Source organism: Megalobrama amblycephala, linkage group LG1 (assembly GCF_018812025.1).
Source record: "Megalobrama amblycephala isolate DHTTF-2021 linkage group LG1, ASM1881202v1, whole genome shotgun sequence".
Classification (NCBI taxonomy): domain Eukaryota; kingdom Metazoa; phylum Chordata; class Actinopteri; order Cypriniformes; family Xenocyprididae; genus Megalobrama; species Megalobrama amblycephala.
This window is the reverse complement of record NC_063044.1, coordinates 26000077-26014067: the sequence shown is the minus strand read 5'-3', so window position 1 is coordinate 26014067 and position 13991 is coordinate 26000077.

Here is a 13991-nt window from a genome sequence, read left to right as displayed (position 1 = left end):
GTTCAGATTTTTCAACTTGCGCGATTCGCGTGAATCACGTGTTAAGCGCGTCAAACGCCCGAATCACTCATTCGCGCCGCGTCATTCGCGCCGCAGGATGTCAATTCACGTCTTTTCATTGACTTAACATGTAAATCACTCGCGCTTACCGCTTCATTCGCGTCCGGTGTGAACGCACCTTTAGGGCCAAGCGATAATAATAAAACAAAAACATCTCAAGGTTAAAGTCATTATAATGCAAGATTAAATTGAGAATAAAGTCATGTTTCAAGAAATAAACGTAAAATTGAGAATAAAATAATTAAATTTCGAGAAAAGTCTGTATGTTTTGAGGAAAAAAAGAAAATGTGGAGAATAAACTTGTTAAATTTTTAGAATAAAGTCATGTTTCAAGGAAAAAAAAAAAGTTAAAATTCGAGAAAGTCGCAATAAAATGTTGAGAATAAAGTTGCGTTTCGAGAAAAAAAACTTTAGAGAAAAAAGTCGTGGTTTCCAGAAAAAACTTCTGAGATTTTGAGAGAAGTCGTTTAGAGAAAAAACTCATGAAATTGAGAAAAAGAGTTGAAAAAAAATGTTGAGAATAAATGCATTCAATTTTGAGAATAAAGTCGTTTCAAGGAAAAAAAAAGGTTAAGTTTCGAGAAAAAAGTCACAATCAAATGTTTAAATGCATTAAATTTGCATTAAATAAATTTGAAAATAAAGTTGTTTCAAGAAAAAACTTGTTAAATTTGAGAAAAGTCATTTTGAGAAAACTCATGAAATTGAGAAAAAAGTTGAAAAAAATGTTGAGAATAAAGTCGTGTTTCGAGAAATTTCAAGAAAAAGCTGAAATAAAATGTTGAGAATAAAGTCGTGTTCTGAGAAAAAACTTGGTAAATTTAGAGAAAAAAGTCATAGTTTCCAGAAAAAACAGAATAAACACATTAAATTTTGAGAATAAAGTCATGTTTCAAGGGGAAGAATACTTTGAGAAAAAAAAATCGCAATAAAATGTTTGGAAATAAAGTTGTGTTTCGAGAAAAAACTTTTTAAATGTAGAGAAACAAGTCGTCGTTTCCAGAAAAAATTCGGAGAATAAATGCATTAAATTTCGAGAATAAATTTATCTGTCTGTTTCCGTTTGCACATTTACAGTAAAACACATCAATGCCACTTTTTTCATTCTTGAAGTGAACTTGTTGCCTGTATGGAGATAAAGTTGGAAAATTGAGTTGGAATCGAGAACTGTGAAATTATTCTTTTTAAAGTTCATACGCTAGGCCTACTTATTATTTGATTATAATTAGCTAAAGCTGATATTTTTGTTATTGAAAGAGCCTAAAATATAGCTTGACTAAGAGATCCAACTCTGTCATCAGCAATGAACACTGATCCAATGTTTATTCTCGACATTTTACTCTTTTTTTCAAAATGAAATGATTTTTTTTTCTCGAAACAAGACTTTATTTTCAAAATTTAGTTAGTTTATTCTCAACATTGTAGTTTGACTTTTTCTCTCTAAATGTAACGAGTTTAATCTCACATTATAATGACTTTAATCCCAAAATGGTTTTATTTCTGTATTATTGTTTGGCCCTAATCCTAGCTCTGCTATCCGACTTCTTTGATGTTATTTTTTTCAGCTTTATTCTCATAACATTGACTCAGAAATATCAAAAAATGTCTTTATTGAAGTAAAATGCCTCTCGTCAATTCACTATAATAGTTATTAACCCAGTTTGACATTATATTTTCTACATTAGCTATTGTAATAGCTTCAATGTTCTTTGAATAGTTCTTGGCCTGAAAACTGCAGATTTCTTGCTACTGCTTCAAAATACAACTCTGATTATCTTTAACACATTTGATTTCATGTATTCTGTCTTCTGCTTTTGTGTTTTTCTGTGCGCTGCTGTGACATGAAGTAAAGAAAGTGGAAGTGACGGTGGGAGGTTCCGTCCCTCTTGAGAATGATGCTGAAATTCAGAGCGATTCTCTGTTGCTCTGGACGTTTGGAGCTGAAAACAGTCTCATTGCTGCAAATGCTACAAGCAAAGATCAAACTGATGAGAGATTCACAGGCCGAGTGGAGCTGGACGAGAATACCGGATCTCTGACGGTCAGAAACATCAGAACCACAGACTCTGGACATTATAAACTACAGATCATCAACAGGGAACAGACCACATTCAGGAGATTCAATGTGACCGTCACTGGTGAGTAGAACAACATTACTTTAATGGCTTTATATTTATATAGATGACCAAAACAGTTCATGAATCTGAAAAGGCGATCTTTCAAATAAATTTTCCTTATAATTTACTCTCCTCCATGTCATCCAAGATGTTCATGTCTTTCTTTCTTCAGTGGAAAAGAAATGAAGGAAATCATTCCAGGGTTTTTCTCCATATAGTGGACTTCACTGGGGTTCAACGGGTTGAAGGTCCAAATGTCAGTTTCAGTGCAGCTTCAAAGAGCTCTACATGATCCCAGACGAGGAATAAGAGTCTTATCTAGAGAAACCATCGGACATTTTCTAAAACAAAAATAAAAATGATATACTTTTTAACCACAAATGCTCATCCTGCACTGCTCTATGATGCGCCACGCATGACGTAATCATGTTGGAAAGATCACACGTGTAAACACTGGATCGGTACTTCCGCCTACATCAAAGTGAACATGTAAAGACTAAGTCAAACGCCCTTTACAAACGATTTTGAAGTTGGAGGAGAAAATGAGATGGAGTTTTTCACCCTATTGCAGTACTTCTTTCCAACATGATTACGTCATGCGTGGATCATCACAGAGCAGTGCAAGACGAGCATTTGTGGTTAAAAACTATATAACTTTTTTATTATTTTTTATAAAATGTCCGATGGTTTCTCTAGATAAGACTCTTATTCCTCGTCTGGGATCATGTAGAGCTCTTTGAAGCTGCACTGAAACTGACATTTGGACCTTCAACCCGTTGAACCCCAGTGAAGTCCACTATATGGAGAAAAATCCTGGAATGATTTCCTCAAAAACCTTCATTTCTTTTCCACTGAAGAAAGAAAGACATAAACATCTTGGATGACATGGAGGAGAGTAAATTATCAGGAAATTTTTATTCTGAAGTGAACTAATCCTTTAACTCCCTGAGGTCTGAAAACGCGCCGGCGTCAGTTTTTTTTTCACATTGCAGCAAAACTTACTCCGTCATTTTTTGTCATGGAGACATAAGTAATACATCAATTGAAACTATAGAATATCTTCTTTTATTTGTATACACTCAGAGTAAAAACAAAATGTTGTGCTTTTTGTAAAATAAAGAAAACTAACATGATGCGTGATCTCTCCTCTCCCTCTGAACAAACTCCAATCTGATAGTTCTCAGAAAATGAACTATAACTTAGTGAATACTAATCACAAAAAAAATAGACTTAGGTCTAAAGAAACGTTGAAATGTCAGGTTTTAAATCATATAAGTCATATCGAAAACAAAAATTCTGTGTTCATGTAATCTGTATGAAAAGAGACACGTCAGAAATCCGTGATTCAGCTCATTATCCGCTAATGCGGCCACGCCCACGGAGCCAGTGCTATTCAGACGCAAATTCAGAGGCAATACATGCATTCATCGTCTCAATCGTGTATTTATTGTCTTGAAAAGTGTTATCTGTATGTAAAAGCCTGTATGTTAGCGACCTCTGGAAGACATGCCGTTAGTTCCTGGTTCTTCTTCTTCTTTAGAATAATTTGTGGACTAAATGTGCACAGAGAGCGCCCTCTGACTGCAAGAATTAATTGAAAACACCATTCCTGAAATGTCCTCTTATTCTTTGGAATAAATTGTGGACTAAAGGTGTACAGAGCGCCCTCTGGCTACAAGTATGAATTGAAAACACCAGCGCTCATAGTGATAACAATGAATATAGAATAAATATAACTCTGCTTTTAAACTAAAAGCCTATATTCAGACTCTTTGCATCACAGAAATACATTATATTTTAAAGAATATAATAGAATACCATTATTTTAAATTGAGCTGAGACATGATTACAGAGGTTTTTTTCACAGCCTACCTGACTGAAAGGCCTCATTAATATGCAGCACCATTAGAGGTTCTTTATGCGATTCTTTTGTCTTCTCAGGTGTAAATGAGCCATTATTCATGATGATTCACGCCTCCACGCATACTGTTTCTTGACAAAAAGTGTCTTACAAAAACTAAATCAATATATTGTTTTATATGAACAAGCAGGCATTATAATTTTTACATAATTTTGAAGCAAAAACTCTAGTCTACAACCTCCAATACCCAGAAGTCTTGTAAACACAGATTTAATATATTAATATATATTTTTGGCCTTATTTCAGTGACTTAATTTTTTTGTTTTTTCAATAACCACGCATAAACGTTATTCCTTCAAAAACACAAACATGTGCTTACATGTTCCTCACATATTATTGTAGCCTAGTTTGTGCTGAATACAGTGTAATGACACCTTTGTCATTAAAGGTCCTGTTTTTCGTGGTTTTTTTGAAGCTTTGATTGTGTTTATAGTGTGCAATATAACATGTGTTCATGTTTCGCGTGTAAAAAAACACAGTATTTTTCACATAATTTACTTATCTGTATACCGCTGTTTCCACTGTCATAAAAACGGGCTGATGACTTCCTTGTTCTATGAAGTCCCTCCTTCAGAAATACGTAACGAGTTCTGATTGTGCAGCGGTTCCTGTGTTGTGATTCGACAGCAGTTTAGCGCATCTTGCCCGGAAAGGTCACGCCTCTTATCATAACGTGGAGATGCATGCGCTCAGTGGATTATAATTTTCGGGAACCGAGTTAAACATACATTGTAACCATTGATCTCTAAGTACAGCGTCCCTGGGAAGGCCAAACAAAGGTGATTGGACTGCGGGATGAAAATAACAGCGTTTCGACGACATGGCGACAAACACACGCTACAAACACAACTCTTGCTCTTCTCCGTGGGAGCGCAACAAGACCACGCCCCCTTTTTTGTGTATTCGGGTGGGCGGAGGTTAGTCAAAAAACTGTTTTAGTGACGTCATTAAAGAAGGAAGTAGAGGGATGTAGTCCAAACTGGCCGTTCGATGTAGGCGACTTCTGTTAAATAAAATATCTCGCTTGGCATTGAACTTTGAGCTTTAAAATTTTACAGATTTTATTTATACTCTAACAACAACATTACACACTAACTAAAGTTTGAAACATGGGATCACGAAGAACGGGACCTTTAATATGTTTATGAACAACTGAAAAAAGCACAAATGTCAGGGTATGTCAAAACTTCTCCAGGCCCCAAATCAGCCTCAGACTCCAGAGGGTTAAATCCCATTGTATGTCCAGCAAATTTTTGCAGTTGTTTCTCTGCATTTAATTGGTCAGATAATAATCATTGCTGTTTATATTATGAGCTTCTTCTTATTATATATTTAAAAGAATAAGAATAATTTTTCAGCATGTTTTATATGTGTTACATTAGGAAAAATGTCATTACAGCAAAATAAATCGCAACAGTGTTCACACATTCTGTGAGCATGTCTGTCAATCTCCAAAACTGACAAAAAACATCCTAAGAGTTTAGTAATTGATCAGTCCAGAAGCCTTAAGATCATTTTTGTGAGGAACAGACTCAGAATTAAATTTTCAATAACAGACAATCTTCTCCTCTATCTACTTTCTCTGTTGTTTTTGAGGAAATTTAAGGAAAAACCTCTCTTGAGATTCATATTGCAAAAATATTTTATAGCAAAACTGTTTCTTCTCTTTTAAATTTCTGTCTCTCTTGTCTTTCAGAATCCTCAGGAAACACTGCGAATGATTCAGGGACTGAAATGGACCCGCTGTTGAAAGAAGACAATGTGAATGGAGAGATCCATCAGACAAGCTCCCTTTAATGAGATTAGACACACCCACTGACATCATCAACACATTTCTGCGTTTACGCCATATCATAATTACAGTAACTACGAGATTCTGCCTCGTAAAAAGCGTTTACGTCCTCATAGAGCTCGTAATTACAGTTTGTAAGCTATGTGCCATAGAAACGCATAATTCCCAGTCTGAGGACGGGAACAGCTCCCGAATGTAACCTCACGTGTTGTCATCTCAATATTACGGTAATTACACGGTGGCGTAACCAGACACTAATGTCACTGCTGAAGAGGTACTTGAAATAAACGACGGTGCTACAATTACCAATAGGTATGAAATGATTTGATGATAAATCATGATAAAATTCCCAGCGTTTAGCATTATTCTTTCATTTTTGAATTATTATTAAAACCGCATTCGATTACCGCGATTTGAACAACTCGCGATAAATAAATACCGTCCAGCATTATTAAGCTACAGTCTCACGCATGCGCACGTTTCATTCTGTGTGAGAACATGGCAGAAAGCTGAGAGGTTTTAAATGTTTGCTAAGAGAAATTATATGATTGTATATATGAATGAATTAATTATATGAATGTACCTATGAAGGTTCTGTCTGTCTTCAGAAAAGTTTCGATGGCATTTTGTTTTCATCTTCGCTCCACTGCCTGTAGTGTTTATAATCGCATTGATTCTTTGTTTGAATTACGGAGGTTAACGTTACCGGAAACTGAGTTTCCATAAGCGCCACCCAGTGTCAGATTTACAGTTTTTCTCTGGCCAAAAAACGGACAGTATTTTCATGAACAACTAAACATTTTAACCGGTTGATGAAAAACAAGCTTATGTCTACAATTTTAAACAATTCGGATAAGGTGTCTAGCACTATTTATGGGCAGAAAATACCTCTTTTAAATCATTTTAACTTAAACATTTTATTTTTTTAAAAGCTTAAATGTAAGGTTTACCGTTTTATGAAATGTTTTTCAAAGTTTTATTTGAACGTTATATGTTATCAGAAAATAGTTGTCAGTTATGTTGTCATTTGTAAATCAGGATATTGATAATGTTGTTTTTAGTGTTTTATACAAATAAGATGTACTTTTATTTGTTGTTTATTTTAAATGTAAAACTTGTAAATAATTTCACCATGTCAGTACTTTTTGGAGATTTCCAGCACATTTTAACAATACTGTGATCATATTGATCATCGTGATTTAATATATTTTCATACCGTTTCATCTCTAATTACCAAACATCAGTATTGGGAAAGCTGTACTATCAAACCAAGCTAAATTGTTTGCTGTCTGAACTAATTTCACACATAGTATGACATGAAAGTTGCCAAAAATAAGAATATTAAAAATCTGATGGTTTATTTAAAAAAAGGAAAAAATTATTTGAGCCAAGAAGTCATTTTGGGCCACTTTTGTCTACAGTCTAACCCTATCCTTTTGACAGAATCATGATTTTGTCTCTCTCTGTATATACCTGTGTATATAGTTTTTTTTCTTTCTTTCAAATTCACACCTGTCCAGTAGAGGGCGCAGCTCAAACACTCCTTTCAGCTGCACAGGATTGCAGAAAAGTCAGATGCACTAGAAGAACATTCAACACTATACTTGAGCAATAAAAACAAGAGGAAAAAAAGAAACACAAATGTGATGTTTAACTAATGTCATTTATGCTTATTAGTGTGACCAAAGGTCAGCAGCAAAGACACTGGTTAATAAAGAGAGATGAAATATTTGGTGAAATTTTAATTTTTTTGTATTTGTATTTGTGTCAACATAATTATTTAATTTTTTCAATGTTTTTATTCATTTTGAGCAATGCAGAATCTGCTTTGCAACCAAATTGTCATGCTAGACGACTAACCTACCATCATTAGCCATTGGATGATAAAATATTAGATTTCACCTGCCTGCGTTTTGTTAAACGGTGTACTCACTGTGATCTGAACTGTGCATGTCTGAGCCCGTTTGACCCCCAAGGTCTGGGCCCTCATTTATCAACAGTGCGTAGAAAAGGTTCTATATTTTGTCCAACGAATGAAATTTAGAATGTGCAAGAAAATCCGCATTTATCAAACGTGCGCACGCAGTTCTTACGCACATGAGTAAGCAATCATTGTTGATAAATCTCACATGTGCGTAAGTACCATGCCCGTTCACGTTCACGGTCATTAGCATTCGGAAACGCCTCCAATGAACCATATATGGTGACAACACTTCCCTTTAAAAATCACGTAATTGTTTTTTTTCCTCACCGCAATAATGGCAAAGAGAGCTCTTGCCAGGCAGATCAGCATGATCTTGGAAAACGCGCTCTCTGTGGAGCGCATTGTTTGCAAAGTCTTCCAATAACGCAAGATAAAATAAAATAAAGATAAAGTTTACTTTTTCTTTTGCAAGTTTTTGCACACATAGACTATTTAAGTACATTTCAAATATGGATTTAAGTTACTCTACTTAGCTAAGATAAGTAAAATTATAAGTAATTTTAACTTGACCATTAAAAAGTTGAGTATTTTCTATTTAGTTGAAAATTCTTTTGCAATACATTTTACACAAACAATATAACACTGAATGAAACCATGCTACTAACGTTTATTCTTTACATAGAAACATCGAGGCAAGTAATACTATTAGATATTGTGTAGACACCATATCTACATATTAGAAGTAATGCTACTCTTGAACACAGAGACCTCAATACTTGGTACACACAATGACGGTAACATTAGATGGAACATTTTTGAGTGTGATTGTGGCATTTTGAGTAGAAAATGAACTCCAAATGTCACAAAATGGCAAGTTACTAAACCTAACCACAAAAGCAATGATAAAAAATTGACCTCATTAATTATTCAAGGCCCAGTGCATGATGGGAACACCAGTATCAGAAAAGTTGAGTAGTTTTACTTAATTTTATAATGTTGATATTTACGCTTTAATTTCTACAAGCTTAAATTGAGTACTACTAAATAACTTACATTTGTTTTTGTTTTTCTGTAGTTTTTTTTTTTTTTACAGTGTAGGGTTTGACACCAATTACGCATTGTGTGTAAAACTAGACAATTGATAAATTGAGTGTTTTATAATTAAAGGAAACACAGGATTTGTGGATTGCTTAATGCATACTGTGACACTCTTGGACAGGTGATGAGCAGTGCCTGGTTTTCTCCACACATACCGCTTAGAATTAAGGCCAAAAAGTTCTATCTTGGTCTCATCAGACCAGAGAATCTTATTTCTCACCATCTTGGAGTCCTTCATGCGGGCTTTCATGTGTCTTGCACTGAGGAGAGGCTTCCGTCGGGCCACTCTGCCATAAAGCCCCGACTGGTGGAGGGCTGCAGTGATGGTTGACTTTCTACAACTTTCTCCCATCTCCCGACTGCATCTCTGGAGCTCAGCCACAGTGATCTTTGGGTTCTTCTTTACCTCTCTCACCAAGACTATTCTCCCCCGATAGCTCAGTTTGGCCGGACGGCCAGCTCTAGGAAGGGTTCTGGTCGTCCCAAACGTCTTCCATTTAAGGATTATGGAGGCCACTGTGCTCTTAGGAACCTTAAGTGCAGCAGAAATTTTTTTGTAACCTTGGCCAGATCTGTGCCTTGCCACAATTCTGTCTCTGAGCTCTTCAAGCAGTTCCTTTGACCTCATGATTCTCATTTGCTCTGACATGCACTGTGAGCTGTAAGGTCTTATATAGACAGGTGTGTGGCTTTCCTAATCAAGTCCAATCAGTATAATCAAACACAGCTGGACTCAAATGAAGGTGTAGAACCATCTCAAGGATGATCAGAAGAAATTGACAGCACCTGAGTTAAATATATGAGTGTCACAGCAAAGGGTCTGAATACTTATGACCATGTGATATTTCAGTTTTTCTTTTTTAATAAATCTGCAAAAATGTCAACAATTCTGTGTTTTTCTGTCAATATGGGGTGCTGTGTGTACATTAATGAGGAAAAAAAATGAACTTAAATGATTTTAGCAAATGCCTGCAATATAACAAAGAGTGAAAAATTTAAGGGGGTCTGAATACTTTCCGTACCCACTGTATGTAAGTCAAATCAATTTATTTTTATAGTGATTTATACAATATAAATGATTAAAAGCAGCTTTACTGTGATGAATTCTGAATTCTTAGTTCGGTTCAATAACTGTGTAAAGATCATCAGTTATTAATTTAATTAATTTCATCTATAAAGCAGCTCTGGAGAAAACAATCAGATCAATAATATTGCTGAATATTCACAATTATTCATTTAACATACAGATTTACACAAAGATATTTTCAAATAGGAAATATTTAAATGATATATAGTGTTATAATAACTTATATAGTGATGGGCGATTTCAAAACACTGCTTCAGGAAGCTTCGGATCATAAATGAATCAGCGTGTCGAATCAGCGGTTCGGAGCGCCAAAGTCACGTGATTTCAGCCGTTTGACACGCGATCCGAATCATGATTCGACACAAAAGATTCATAACGCTCCGAGGCTTCCTGAAGCAGTGTTTTGAAATTGCCCATCACTATATAAGTTGTTATTTTGTTTTTTTGGCGCACCAAAAATATTCTCGTGGCTTTATAATATTAATATTGAACCACTGTACTCACATGAACTGATTTAAATATGTTTTTAGTACATTAATGGATCTTGAGAGAGGAAATGTCATTGCTCAGGCCTCACTGAGCCATCAGATTTCATCAAAAATATCTTAATTTGTGTTCTGAAGATGAATGAAGGTCTTATGGGTGTGGAAAGACATGAGGGAGAGTAATTAATGACATTATTTTCATTTTTGGGTGAACTATCCCTTTAATAATAACTGTTAAACTAAAATTACTTGTGTGTAATGGATTAACAATAATGTAAATCATATACTAATTATATAAATCATAGAATAATTCTAATTCTAATTTCATCTTTAAATACTTGTTATTTACTATATAGTCACCTTTCATTTGGAGGAAGTGTCACTATCACTTTGCTCACATCTGATTGGTCCAATTTCGGTTTGAGATCTCTTATCCAGAACATAACTGCCCCTTAGCAGTTAGCTGTGGTGCGTAAGATACACCGCTAAAAGCCAAGTCACTGTCATGGTACCTAAAACCCAGGATTGGGGCAAACTAATCTGAAACTTACCTGGCTAGCCAGCGAATCCAGCTTCATGGTACCTGAACAAACACAAACAGTCAATCAGAGATTAAACTCACGTCAAGAATCAAGACAAAAGAGCTAACAGACAAAAACATTATAGATATTTTGACAGAGAAACATGGTCCAGTGTTTTTATTTTGTTTTCTAAAACATTTAAGCTCTGAAATACTTATTTTAGGATCATATTTCCATGTATGAATATGATATTTCTCCAGTTGTTGGTTGACTCTTGCTGATATAGTGCACTAAACTAAAAAAAAAACTAAACCAGCAGCCATATCACCCTGTAGCCCAAGACTGGTTGCCCACTGAAGCTAAGCAGGGCTGAGCCTGGTTAGTACCTGGATGGGAGACCTCCTGGGAAAACTAGGTTGCTGGTGGAAGAGGTGTTAGTGAGGCCAGCAGGGGGTGCTCACCCTGTGGTCTGTGTGGGTCCTAACACCCCAGTATAGTGATGGGGACACTATACTGTCAAAAAGCACCGTCCTTCGGATGAGACGTTAAACCGAGGTCCTGACTCTCTGTGGTCGTTAAAAATCCCAGGATGTCCTTCGAAAAGAGCAGGGGTGTAACCCCAACATCCTGGCCAGATTTGCCCATTGGCCTCTGTCCATCATGGTCAATCATCCCCACATACTGATTGGCTTCATCACTCGGTCTCCTCTCCACCAATAAGCTGGTGTGTGGTGGGCGTTCTGGCGCAATAGTTTAACAGTGACTGAATAATGAACTTACATGACGACTGAAATACTGCTGAAGAAGAGAGAGAGAGAGTTTATGCTTCCAAAACCTGAAAGACTGAGAGAAACAAATCCTGAAGGTGATTCTCCTTCTTCTTCTTCACACTGGATCTGAAACTTAAAGCTTTACTGCCATCTGCTGTTTGCATCAACCCTTTTCACTCTCAGACTCAGTCAAGGTAAAGATAAAGTTAAGAAAAATATTAAATATTTTATTTATTAAGGATTTTATTTATTTATTTATTTATTTTTAAGATAAGGTTAAAAAAATAAAAGAGGTAATTGAAGTTTAATTTAAAAAAGTGTAGAGATGCACATAAAGAAATAAAATTTAAAAAATACACTATGTACATTAATTAATTAAAAACTTGATGACTTGAGACAGTTCTGTGCATTTCTATAATGGTTTGGTTTGGGTCAGCCAATAATATATATATATATATATATATATATATATATAAAGAAAATATATACAGAAATTTCTGATATGAAAGTGCAACAATACAAGCATTAACTTCATTATTGTTCAGTCATGTGATCGTTGAAATAATTAATGTAGGTCAAAGGGTCAAAAATCAATTATCATACACACCATAACAGTCTTGATCTATTAGCCTGTTAAATTAAAGAAATTAATAATTTTATTCAGCAAGGACGCATTAAATTGATCAAAAGTGACAGTAAAGACATTTATAATGTTACAAAAGATTCTTTTTTAAATAAACACTGTTCTTTTGAACTTTCTATTCATCAAAATATCCTGAAAAAAAATATTATACACAAATATTTTGTACTATTGTATACAATAAATGTTTCTTAAGCAGCAAATAAGAATATTAGAATGATTTCTGAAGGATCATGTGACAGGGTTCAAAAATAAAGACCTGTTTTTTGTAATTGTTTGTTTGTACAGAGAAACAAGCAATAAGTGACTGAACATATGTTTGAATCAGAGATGGGCTGATCTACATAAGGCTGTCTATATAATACAACTAGGATAAAAATAGGATTTGAGTATGAGAACTTTGTTTTAAATGACTTGACTTGACTCGACTCGACTTGACTCAGACTGATGACATTTGTGCTGGCTACTGTATACAGGCCACCAGGACACCATACAGACTTTATCAAAGAATTTGCTGATTTTCTATCGGAGTTAGTACTAGCTGCAGATAAAGTCCTTGTTGGTGATTTTAATATCCATGTAGACAATAAAAAAGACTCATTGGGATTGGCATTTACAGACATTTTAAACTCTATTGGTGTTAGACAACACATGTCAGGACCCACTCATTGTCGTAATCATACTTTAGATCTAATATTGTCACATGGAATCAATATTGATGCCATTAAAATTCTGCAGCAGAGCGATGACATGATCATTATCTAGTCTTGTGTATACTACATTTAGTCAAGGCTGCAAAACTGCCTCCCTGCCACAAATATGGTAGAACTATCACTTCTACCACTAAAGATCGCTTAATAAATAATCTTCCTGATCAGTTTCATCACCTTAGCATACCAGATAGCTTAGAAGAACTCGACTCTCTCTTTACCAGCACACTAGACTCAGTTGCTTTGAGCTTAAAGAAGATTAAAGAAATTCATCCAATGCCGTGGTACAACGAGCACACTCGGGCCCTTAAGAGAGCAGCCAGAAAAATGGAGCGCAGCTGTAAGAAAACGAAACTAGACGTTTTTTGCTTTTCGTGGAAAGAAAGCATTTTTTGCATAAAGAAAAGCCTTATTTTTCAAATTTCTTAGAAGAAAATAAACACAACCCTAAGTATTTATTTTATACAGTGGCTAAATTAACAAGAAATAAAGCTTCAACTTCTGATGTTTCCAAACAGCACAGTAGTAATGACTTTATGAACTTCTTTATTTGCAAGATTGACAGTATTACAGAGAAAATTATAACCATGCAACCGTCTACTACAGTCAGTGCATTGTAGTGTCCCTGAGGAAAAATTACATTCATTCGCTGTTTTAGGAGAGGAAGAATTGTCTAAATCATCAAAATTAACATGTAACTATACCGACTAATCTATTGAAAGAGATGCTTCCAGAGGTCATACATCCTCTTCTTAATATCATTAATTCATCTTTATCACTAGGATACATACCAAAAACTTTTAAGATGGCTATTATTAAACCTCTTATTAAAAAAACGCAAACTTGATCCTAGAGAATTAGTCAAT